The 11,296-nt window shown below is 44.5% G+C and overlaps 1 non-coding gene across 1 annotated transcript; it reads left to right on the forward strand.

Moving 5' to 3' along the window:
• Positions 1-3,824: 3,824 nt before the first annotated feature.
• Positions 3,825-3,898, forward strand: TRNAR-CCG (transfer RNA arginine (anticodon CCG)). The gene has a single exon. It is a non-coding gene; the product is annotated as a tRNA-Arg (tRNA).
• The last annotated feature ends 7,398 nt before the right edge of the window (positions 3,899-11,296 follow it).

Consider the following 11,296-nt stretch of genomic DNA (forward strand, 5'->3'; position numbering starts at 1 on the left):
TGTCCATCGTGACGTACCTTCGGGACTCCCATATCCAAAGCTGTAAGAAGTGGAGCGTGATTGGGCAATACACCAATCTGGCCACTACTCGTAGATGGGACGATTTCTCGAACCTCAGAATTCCAAACAGTTCGATTAGGAGCCATTACACGAAGATTCAGTACCATCCCTTTCATTGACCCTCCACTTGTAAGGTTGCAGCCTTCGTGGTGGCTTCATCGATGTTGCCAACCAGATGAAAAGCTTGTTCAGGGAGATTATCCAATTCTCCAGGAAGAATCATTTGAAATCCCTTAGTGGTTTCTGTTAAACTAACATATTTCCCTGGCGAACCAGTAAATACTTCTGCTACGAGGAAGGGTTGTGATAAGAAACGTTCTATCTTCCGAGCCCGAGCTACCGTTAGACGGTCCTCTTCTGACGATTCATCCAGTCCGGGAATAGCTATAATATCTTGCAATTCCTTATAACGCTGTAAAGTCTGTTTAACCCCTTGTGCGGTTTAATGCTCTTCACCCACAATCCAGGGTTGTAACATGGTTGAAGTCGAATCCAAGGGATCTACAGCCGGATAAATACCTTTAGCTGCTAGTCCTCTCGAAAGCACAGTGGTAGCATCTGGGTGTGCAAATGTTGTAGCAGGAGCTGGGTCAGTCGAATCATCTGCAGGTACATAAACAGCTTGAATAGAAGTTATCGATCCTTCCTTGGTAGAAGTAATTCTCTCTTGTGGGGATCCCGTTTCTGTACTAAGAGTTGGTTGATGACCCACGGCGGAAGGCATTCTACCCAATAAAGCAGAAACTTCTGATCCTGCTTGGACAAAACGAAATATGTTGTCGATAGATAAAAGGACATCTTGCTTGTTCACATCTCGGAAATATTCAGCCATTGTCAGAGCAGTTGAACCAACTCTCATACGAGCTCCTGGTGGTTCATTCATCTGACCATGAACTGGAGCCACCTTCGATTCTGATATATCTTGTTCATTAATAACTTTCGATTCCTTCGTTTCCATGTAAAGATCATTACCCTCACGGGTGCGTTCCCCCACCCCACCAAATACAGATACACCTCCGTGAGCCTTGGCGATGTTGTTAATTGATTCCGTGATAGGAACCGTTTTTCCCACTCCAGCTCCTCCAAATGATCCAATCTTTCCTCCTCGACGATAGGGAGCCAAAAGATCCGCGACTTTAATCCCCGTCTCAAATATAGATAATTTAGTATCCAACTGCGTAAATGCCGGAGCGGATCTATGAATGGGGGACGTCGTACCAATATCTACGGGACCCAAGTCATCGACGGGTTCACCAGGGACATTAGAGATTCAACCAGGAGTAATTTCACCAACAGGAACACTGAGAGGAGCTCCTGTATCGACGACGCCCATACCTCTCATCAGACCATCTGTAGCACTCATAGCTACGGCTCTGACTTCATTATTACCCGGTAATTGTTGCACCTCACGAGTAACATTAATCTCTTGACCCGCCGGGTTTTTCCCCTTAACCATCGAAGAGTTGTAGATATTGGGCATTTTACCTGGAGGGAAAGACACATCCGATACTGGTCCAATGATCTGGGTAATATATCCCACATTTCTCTCCACTGATTTAGAAATTCCAAAAGCAGAAGAACTGGTTTTCGTAACTGTTTTGGTGTATTATCTTCATTTGATTGTCGAATTGGCAGAACCATCTGGCATTTCATTGCTAATTGGTTGATGGTGGGGAGTTACTAGTTCCACACCCTTCTCCCCCTTTTTCAAACATATCATTTGCTTCCTCGGAAGTCGATTCCGATCCATCCAGATGGGTGACAGGTACTGTAGGATTTGATTTCCTCCTCTCCACATATGGGTCGGAGGCAAAAGAGCGCGATACCCACGAGTTGGTCCATCTAGTTAGATGTGATTGCTACATCTCATTCGTCGAATCCCCTTTTTTCCCCCGTCTATTCGCAAAGCGAACCAGATATCGAATTCAATCCCCTTTTTTGCTTCTACTGACCAGTCTAACCACGAAAAGATTCCCGAGTCAATGTATCGAGATGTATTACGATCTAATTCTTCAAGCAATTTCCGTGCGAAACAACCAGAGTCAGTTGCATTACATGTGGGACGTATTATAAAATACTAATGTCCCATGCTTGAGGTAGAGTTTCGACAAACGTCTCGAGTCGAATCTATCAGGACCTATTCCACGCTTCACGTTGAATTCTTCCATCTATGTCGAGCAGATCTCATCCTTGCAGGATTTACTAATTGAATTGTAAGGAGGGACTCATGTCACCACAAACAGAGACTAAAACAGGTATTGGGTTCAAAGCTGGTGTTAAAGATTATCGACTAACTTACTATACTCCCGATTATGAGACCAAAGATACTGACATCTTGGCAGCCTTCCGGATGACTCCGCAACCCGGGGTACCGCCTGAGGAAGCTGGAGCTGCAGTAGCTGCAGAATCTTCCACAGGTACGTGGACCACTGTGTGGACGGATGGACTGACTAGTCTCGATCGTTACAAGGGTCGATGCTACGACATCGAACCCGTTGCTGGGGAAGAGAATCAATATATCGCATATGTAGCTTATCCTTTGGATCTATTTGAAGAGGGTTCCGTCACCAATATGTTCACTTCCATTGTAGGTAACGTATTTGGATTTAAAGCCCCACGAGCTCTACGTTTGGAGGATCTGAGAATTCCTCCTGCTTATTCCAAGACTTTCATTGGGCCGCCTCACGGTATCCAAGTCGAAAGGGATAAACTGAACAAATATGGTCGTCCCTTGCTGGGATGTACAATCAAGCCAAAATTGGGCTTATCTGCTAAAAACTATGGCAGGGCTGTTTACGAATGTCTCCGTGGCGGACTTGATTTTACGAAGGATGATGAGAACGTAAATTCTCAACCATTCATGCGTTGGAGGGACCGGTTCCTGTTTGTGGCAGAAGCTCTTTTCAAGGCTCAGGCCGAAACGGGCGAAATAAAAGGACATTATCTAAATGCCACTGCGGGTACGTGTGAGGAAATGATGAAAAGAGCAGTCTTTGCTAGAGAATCGGGAGCACCCATCGTCATGCATGATTATTTGACGGGAGGCTTCACTGCAAATACTAGCTTGGCCTTTTATTGTCGAGATAATGGGCTACTGCTTCATATCCACCGCGCGATGCATGCTGTTATCGATAGACAGAGAAATCACGGTATCCATTTTCGTGTCCTAGCCAAAGCATTGCGTATGTCCGGCGGGGATCATATCCACGCCGGGACCGTAGTGGGTAAACTGGAGGGAGAACGAGAAGTCACACTGGGTTTCGTCGATTTGCTACGCGACGATTATATCGAGAAAGACCGAAGCCGTGGTATATATTTCACTCAGGATTGGGTATCCATGCCAGGTGTATTTCCCGTAGCCTCGGGAGGTATCCATGTCTGGCATATGCCCGCTCTAACTGAAATCTTCGGAGATGATTCTGTCTCACAGTTCGGCGGAGGAACCTTGGGACACCCCTGGGGAAACGCACCAGGCGCCGTAGCTAATCGAGTTGCATTGGAGGCTTGTGTACAAGCTCGTAATGAGGGACGTGATCTTGCTCGTGAAGGTAACGAGATTATCCGCGAAGCTAGTAAGTGGAGTCCCGAATTGGCTGCTGCTTGCGAGGTATGGAAACAGATCAAATTTGAATTCGACACAATTGATACATTGTAATTTCCGTAACTATTCGGGAATCTCATTCATTCGGTAGGATTCGTGGGGCGAACAGGGAGTATAGGGAGAAGGAACATTCCCCTCCATACTCCCGATATGCCACGGATCGGAGTTGGTAGCTCAGCGGATGAGAGCACATGGTTCCGATCCATGGGGACGGGGGTTCGAATCCCCCCCAATTTGCATAGGAGAGGTGGAATACGAGCTGCAGAGACTCGAGTAGTAAGGAAATGATTCAGTGCCTCTCAGTACACGACACAACTATTTCCACGAAGTGTTATTGGATAATTATTTGTGGGGTTCTAACATATGATTGATCAAATAGATGATCAGTCAATTGCCAATTAGTTATCGGATTCGGAGTCAGTCTCGATTCGACGCCTATTCCGAACAGACGCTGATCCTGATAGTTCAGAAATGATTTCTCCATCTCTGTGTCTATCTCATTGATGAAATGAAATGAAATCTAATAGAATCGACTGTTTTTACCTCCGAAGCGAAGGAGAAGAAATGAATGAGGAAATTCCTATGTCTGTGAGAAATCGGTTCGAAGATAAACGCGAATTTGGTGGATTGATCGGGGCTTTCCTCGAAAAAGCCACAAAGGGTTACGTTTTGAGTGAGAGAGGAAGGAATAGAGACATAAGCATTGATACCGACAGGGGGTTGTGGACTCGGTGTGACAACTGCGGTAACATGCTTTACGTGAGATTCCCAAAACAAAATAAAAATATTTGTGAGGAGTGCGGCTATCACCCCCCAATGACTAGTACAGAAAGAATCGAACTTCCGATCGATCGTGACACTTGGATTCCCATGGATGAAGACATGACTGCATAAGATGTTCCAGGTTTCTCTGACGGGGATTCTCATGGAAGTCGCATCATCAACTCCCAGAAACGAACGGGTTTAACTGATGCTGTTCAGACAGGGGTGGGATGTCTAAACGGGACACCTATTGCGCTTGGTGTTACGGACTTTCAATCCACGGGGGAAGTATGGGTTCTGTGGTAGGTGAAAAGATTACCCGCTCAATCGAATGTGCCACGGATCAATCCCTTCCACTAGTTATTATCTGTGCTTCCGGCGGAGCACGTACGCAAGAAGGGACGTTGAGTCTGATGCAGATGGCTAAGATTCCTCCCGTCCCACAAATACATCAGGTTCAGAAGGGATTATTATATATATCGGTTCCTACCTATCCAACTACGGGTGGTGTTACTGCTAGTTCTGGTACGTTAGGGGACGTAATTATTGCTGAGTCCAAAGCATACATAGCATTTGCTGGGAAAAGGGTGATTGAACAAACACTGCGTCAGAAGATACCCGATGGCTTTCAAGTAGCTGAATCTTTATTTGATCATGGATCACCCGATTCAATTGTTCCACGTAATCCTCTAAAAGGTGTTCCGAGTGAGATATCTGAGCTTTATTCTTCAGCTCCTTGTAAAAGGAATTGAACCTCCTTTCCCCCATTCGGTTAAACCCCCGTTTCTATCACTCTCCCTCCTTCTCATTAATCAAGTTAGGAATTATCAATTCGGGGTTGTCCTACTAATCTCTCTACCTCTCCAATGAGAGGAATTTATTCAGCGAACCGTCGTAACAATACTTTTCTATCCTTCTCTGATATCACGCCATGCAAATTATGCCACAATGCAATTATACCTCAGTAAGAAATCGAGATTAACCATCGGTATAATTTCGGACTCTGCTGTGCGCCTGATTCGACGAAGTAGACACCGCGGATGTCTGCAGATTCATTGAGTCAGTTGATCGGAGCTGGAATCAGATACCTTACCGGAAACAATATGGATTTCGTAGCAATTTCCGAGTAACTGTCTCGATATATCGAATGTATAAAAACTTCCTTTCTACGTGAGATAAGGAGACTATTATTAGACATTGGGGGATAAAAGATAAAAATAACAATATAATGTCATTATAGATACATCTATCTGTGTCATATCTTTCTTACTTGAGGTGATTCCATTACGACAGCGTCCTATTTACCTTCCATTTCTGTACCCCTAGTAGGTTCGGTCTTTCCGGCAATTACAATGATATCTCTGTTTATTTATATAGAACGGGACGAAATTCTACAATTTCTTGTTCTGTACACTATCTCACGGAAATTGTTCCATAGGATCGATCAATTACGACTACTACTCTTGCTTTTGATTCGGTCGGATATATTCTTTCCACATAGCTTCACCGGCGGTTATTTTATTTGAGCACTTGTTTTAGCACTTGGGAATCTTTAACGTCATCTCAATCTATATCTCACTTTCCCCTTATGGATAAGTGAGACGTGGATCGTTCCATCGTTGCTAAGACATATAGATCTTAGCGACCCCCACCTACGCACCAAAACAGTGGAAAATGTTCTAAACTTCTCGGAAACAGAATCCCTTCCAAGAATCCTTTTCAAAATGAAGTGATGTCGAAGCATCGGCTGTATCTGTATCTGCATCTATTCGGGGAGGGGGGGGGGGGTAGGGTAGAGGTGGGACCAATAACAATATAAGCGGCTGATTCATTCCAACAAGGCAATTTCTGGAGGGAGTATTAATGAATCGTCAATCCGAATGGTTTCGAGTAGATTCTCCAAGAGGTTCTCGTAGATTCAGTAATTTGTGTTGGGCCCGTATCCCGGTTCGTGGCGCAATGGGTTTTCCGGCGGTTGGAATCTCTAGTTATATTGGTGAAGATTTAATCCCCACACTTCCATCTGGACAGATTGTTTTCATTCCACAAGGTATTGTGATGTGTTTCTATGGTATCGCGGGTCTCTTCCCTGGATTTTATCCGTGGCGTACGATATTTCGGGATGTGGGTAGCGGCTACAATTCATTTGATAAATGAGAAGGAATCTTCCCCATTTCTCGCTGGGGTTTCCCCGGGGGAAACCGTCGTATTTGTATCCAATTTGCAATGAGAGATATACAAGCAGTTAAATTGGAAATTCGAGGAGGTTTCTATCCTCGTCGAGTCCTTTACTTGAAGATGAGGGGTCGGCAAGACATTCCCCTAACCCGGATTGGTGAGGATTCGGCGTCGGGAGAAACAGAAGAAAAAGCTGCTGAACTTGCTCGTTTTTCACGTGTATCAATCGAGGGATTCTAATATTTCGACCGATCCGGAGGTTCCTAGAAGAAGCGAATGAGATGAGGGAAGGAAATTAGGATGGTATAGTGACGATTAGAGAAGGGAATTAGAAAAGAGGATTCGATTACGGGGATTCATCCACTTAGTAATTTACTTCGTGAATTCCCCTCCTCACCATATAAATAATATATGAAATCATACTGTTGGAGACTCCTCCGGTGGTTCTACAATACCCCACGTCGCTCCCCGGATAGAGCTTACGAAGCTAGTAAGCGACTACAATCCGTAAGAGAAGACTCTTCCTATTATCTAGAAACAATATCATCTACGGAAGATTCGTCACAGGCTGCGGTAGCTCATACGGATGCAGAACCTAGTAAATCTCTATCTACTATATATCGGAGTCTTTTAGAATGTAGGATCAGCATATCTGTATCGAAGATTCGGAATAGTCTTAAGTTCTTTATCAGGAGGAAGCAACGCCAGTTGCTCCTGATCGGGAATTATCCTCCTACCTCCCGTGGGAAAGAAATATCGACAGAGGAAAGGTCCCGTGATGCCTCTCCATCTCACCCCCCAGTTGCTCTGCCTCTTCAATCAGCGCCTCCACTGGTTCGTCTAGATCCCTGCAGGGTGGGGAGGAAACCAAACATAATTGGTGATTTATCGCAAAATCCACCAGGGGATAATCCTTTGGCTCCTGCGGGTAAATATGTGTCAAGAGAATCGAGTAAGACGGAACAAATGAATAGGAAATTGGCTCGGATCGAAGCAACTCCAAATGATCCTGATTCCTGGACACGGCACCGTCCCACAACTTCTCCGTCACTCCAAATAAATGATAACTCAAATGATAAATTTTCTGTCCGCAAATCAGTGGATTCCCCCAGTAGTACAACGGCTTATGAGTCTATAAGTCTGATGCCACGGTCCATAACTCGTACTTCATCAAGGTTCAACACAGAGTTGACGGGTCAATCGAGTTCATTAGTACTTAACGATTCTGAATTGGCTAAATATCAAGCAGTAGCTCCTATTCAATATATCGGATGTCTATTACTTCTCCCTTCCGCGATTCCAATTGTCTTGAAGAATTGGTTTCTAGAACCTCGGATCAGAAATTGGTGGAATACCTTCCAGTCACAAATATTTATTAATTCTTTCCGGGAAGAGGTAGCTCTCAAACGACTTCAGGAGATAGAAGGCTTACTCCGGTTGGGTGAAACAATGAGAGGCTCTGTATATACCTAATTACAAGACTACGGCACAGATGTGTATGACAAAACTATTCAATTGGTGGTAATATGTAACGAGGGAAACACCCAGATAATCTCGCACCTAGTAACCGACGTAATTAGCATTGCCACCTCGATCTGCTTGTTCGTAGTAGGTAAAGAAAGACTCGCAGTTTCAAATTCCTGGATTCGGGAGTTATTCTATAGCTTAAATGATACGACGAAAGCGTTCTCTACTCCACCATTAACGGATTTATGTATTGGATTTCACTCCCCCCACGGTTGGGAAATAGTTGTAGATTCTCTCCTGGAACATCTGGGATTCGCTCACAACAAATATGTAATCTCTTGTTTCGTCTCAACCTTCCCGGTTATTTCAGACACAGTCTCCAAATATCGGATTCCTCGCCATTTGAGTCGTATATCTCCTTCAATCGTAGCGACTTATCACACAATGAATGAATGATAATCACTCCACCGAGTATCTGCCAGTTGCATCCAACGGAGTAGACTCACTTCTCGTAGGAATTGGATTTTATTATCCTCTTCTGGTATTGGGTAGTGGGAGGATAAAAATTTGCAATTCCCGCAATCGTCGGGATATCAGAATACTCCAAAAGAGGGGAGTAATATTTTACCTATGATGTCAAGAAACAATCTATTTGTGAGAAACCCTAATACTAATAATCGAACTATGCGAAAGAGAAGTAGTAAGGACTGGATGGCGAAGTGGTTGACCCTGTCATTTCCAATGTTGATCACTCTGGATGGAATGAATCGTCCATCCGTATCAAATGCATATCCGATTTTTGCGCAATAGAATTACGAGGATCCACGAGAAGCAACTGGACGTATTGTATGTGCTAATCGTCACTTGGCTAAGAAACCCGTGGATATTGAGGTTCCGCAATCTGTTCTTCCCAATACTGTGTCCGAAGCAGTTGTTAAGATTCCTTATGATATGTAGATAAAATAAGTACTTGCAAATGGTAAAAAGGGAGGATTGAATGTAGGCGCCGTACCGATCCCACCCGAAGGGTTTGAATTGGCTCCTTCTGATCGTCTTCCAACCGAAGCGAGGGAGAAATTAAGTAAACTTTCGTTCCAGAGCTATCGCCCCGATAGAAAGAACATGATAGTAATAGGTCCGGTTCCGGGTAAGCTATATAGTGAAATCGTATTTCCGATTCTCTCACCGGATCCTGCCGTTGATAAAGAGGTACACTTTTTAAAATACCCCCTATATGTTGGAGGGAATAGGGGAAGGGGACAGATCTATCCCGATGGAAGTAAAAGCAATAATACGGTTTACAACGCTTCGGCGACGGGAAGGATAACTAGAATAACACGTAGGGAGAGGGGGGGTGGATACGAAATCACTACCCAAGAGACATCGGGGGGTCGTGAAGTAGTTGATACTGTACCTCCCGGTCCCGAACTTATCGTTTCGGAGGGTGAATATATTAAAGCTGATTAACCATCGACCAATAACCCTAACGTGGGTGGATTCGGTCAAGCAGAGGCAGAGATTGTACTTCAGGATCCATTACGTGTTCAAGGTCTTCTACTTTTTCTTGCATCGGTTACTCTGGCCCAGATATTCCCAGTGTCAAAGAAGAAGCAGTTCGAGAAAGTCCAATTGGCGGAGATGAATTTCTGAGTCCATACTTTTCGGATGTGAACCATCCGGAAAGGGTTGGTAATTGACTGTAAATCCGACGAGTCAAAGACAAATTCTGGATTTCTACCTCTTCTATACGTCTAAACGAAGCGATAAGTACAACTCTTGTGGTATCATTTGGAGCCGGTTGAGTCCAGTTAGCAGTAAGAATAACTGGAATTCTTCAAAAACATATTCGGTGATGAAACCAAGTTTTCAATAATAGTCTCCCCGACAGGTATCAGAAAATATATCCAATTTTGCTAACTATTTTTTCTATTCCGATATCGGTGGTGGCGGGTGAGCCACCGCCACCGTGTACTCCCCCCAATTTACTATGAGGAAATCGACCTGGAATTGGATTTAAACCTCAGGTCGAGTCCTTCCTTCTTCCTCCCGAGTCCAGAGATTTAATGTGATATGATTCCCCCCATCCCTCGATCTCTCGAAGAATCAGACGAGTGACTCGTGGGTTGGTTTGTTATCAAAAGCATATGCACCCTCCCAATCCCGGTAGGAATCTGTCCCATACTTATCAAATGATTGCAATAATTACCGCCCCTTCATCCAATTGCGATCGATTCTTCGGGAGAGAATCGATCGAATAACCTACTCACCCGAGTACGGTACCAGAATTTGACTCTGCTGAGGCGGAGTAGCATATACAGCTGGGGGGTTGTCGCACCCGGAGCAGTAGAACAGACTCCGGAAGAGGGGGTTGACCCGTTTCCGGACCTATGAACCCCCGGGATCCGGCACATCTTTTCACCTGCGAGTAGGAAGAATTTCCCAATGCTTATTCATTCTCAGAGGGATGATCCCAATCCCGAATAGGCTCCATGAAAGAATATTCCCAGTAGACCTATCACGAGTATACCAGCTACGGTACCTATAAGCCACAGAGGAATCCTTCCAGTGGTATTGGCCATTTGTCCCACCCCCCTCCCTTTTTGATTTCATTATTTAGTCACGACTCGAGACACGAACAGTCACAAATAAATCAGGTCTTAGTTTTTCCCAATTGGGGTTATCAAATCTCTTCAGTTTCTAATTGAAGAAGTAGTTGGAAAATGAGACGGCAAGTACGAAGATCAATAAGAGTCCCCGATAAAGGCTTGTACGATTCAATTCCACACTCTGTTTATTCGGGTTCGGTTGCGTCGTGGATTTATAGCTTATATAGGGATTATCGCTGAATGAATTGCATTGCCGATATAGAGCCTGGAAAAAAAACTGTAGGTACAGCTAGTCCGTGGACGGCTAGCCACCTAACGGTGAAAATCGGATAAGTTCTATCTGGAGTCGTTGGTACCTCCTGAGATCTAGTAAATGCATCAGCTTGTTCCAGCGAATCGAAGCGGCCAGTTACTAAAGGAACTTCTTGTCGGCTCTCCGTAAAATATTCATTTGGGCGGGGACTTCCAGAAACGTCGTAAGCCAAACCTGTACTGACGAATAACCAACCTGCAATAGACGGAGAAGGTATAGTAATGCTATGGATGACCCAGTATCGAATACTAGTAATAATGTCAGCAGAAGGACGTTCTCCCGTATTCCCAGACATGTTCAGCTCCGTAT

Source organism: Dipteris shenzhenensis, unplaced genomic scaffold (genome assembly GCF_047967505.1).
Source record: "Dipteris shenzhenensis isolate YYH24624 ecotype China unplaced genomic scaffold, Dip_SZ_1.0 scaf0229, whole genome shotgun sequence".
Classification (NCBI taxonomy): Eukaryota; Viridiplantae; Streptophyta; class Polypodiopsida; order Gleicheniales; family Dipteridaceae; genus Dipteris; species Dipteris shenzhenensis.